Source organism: Nycticebus coucang, chromosome X (genome assembly GCF_027406575.1).
Source record: "Nycticebus coucang isolate mNycCou1 chromosome X, mNycCou1.pri, whole genome shotgun sequence".
Classification (NCBI taxonomy): Eukaryota; Metazoa; Chordata; class Mammalia; order Primates; family Lorisidae; genus Nycticebus; species Nycticebus coucang.
Genome location: NC_069804.1, coordinates 104,280,318 through 104,281,331, shown reverse-complemented (window position 1 = coordinate 104,281,331; position 1,014 = coordinate 104,280,318). Strand labels below are relative to the sequence as shown.

Here is a 1,014-nt window from a genome sequence, read left to right as displayed (position 1 = left end):
CTTTGAAATTTTAAAATATATATCCTGATACATATACAGTCCAATTACAGTTTTGTTTTTTCCACCAGTTTTGAATACATTAAACTATTTATTTAAAAATATGTGTTCACATTTCGCTACGAACCAGGCATTGTATTAATCCTTAGGGATTCAAAACAAAATAAGAGGTCAAGTTACATTCTAAGGTTAAACCCAAGAGATAAACTATAGGGATTCAAAAATAAAGAAAGGGACAAGGGAAGTCTCTTATACCCAAGTAGGAGTCTCCACTGCAGTCATGCCCCGGAACATCCTGGACCCTTCGTGTTGTAAACCACTCCCCCTACCATGCGGTCAGAGAAGACCTTCAAGCAGCCCCCCACCTAGGAACAGAGAGTAGAAGATGTCCGGCTTATCCTAGAGTAGCACCCTACCAAAAATCCCGGTGATAATAGAATGATAATAAGGGTGAGAAGCAGCTTTCTGTTATGGATAAAACCAAGTTTCTTGTACTTGATCATATCAACATGAGTGAATTTATCAAGATAATTAGAAGTCGCTTACAGCTCAGCGCTAACAAAGCCATCTTCCTGCTGGTGAATGGACACAGCATGGCGAGCGTCTCCACGCCCAACTCCGAGGTATATGAGAGAGAGAAGGATGAAGATGGGTTTCTGTGCATGGTGTACACCTTCTGGAACACGTTCAGGATGAGACTGGCAGTGTAAGATCAGAAAAATAAATCAATTTTAGAACTTTTTATACCCTTTCCAAGGAAAAAGAGATGTTACCAACTGAAATTGATAAGTTCACCTAATCATAGGTTGTCAAAACAGTAGTATTTCCACCTCCTAGAGTTTTAGGAAGTTGTTTTTATAAAACTGAGCTCCAAATGAGCACATTCGGTTTCAGAAAACTATGTCACTTAACCTAGTCTATCTTGTTTTCAGATCTTAGAATTCTAAAAATAAAACAATTTGCTTTTTAAGTTTACAACAAAAAAAAGTGAAGAAAGGGTCAAGTTGCATGTTTATC

General features: G+C 37.9%; 1 pseudogene; it reads left to right on the top strand.

Annotated features, from left to right (window-relative positions):
* The first annotated feature begins 327 nt into the window (after positions 1 to 327).
* Positions 328 to 707, top strand: LOC128578446 (microtubule-associated proteins 1A/1B light chain 3B-like; annotated as a pseudogene).
* Positions 708 to 1,014: the final 307 nt, after the last annotated feature.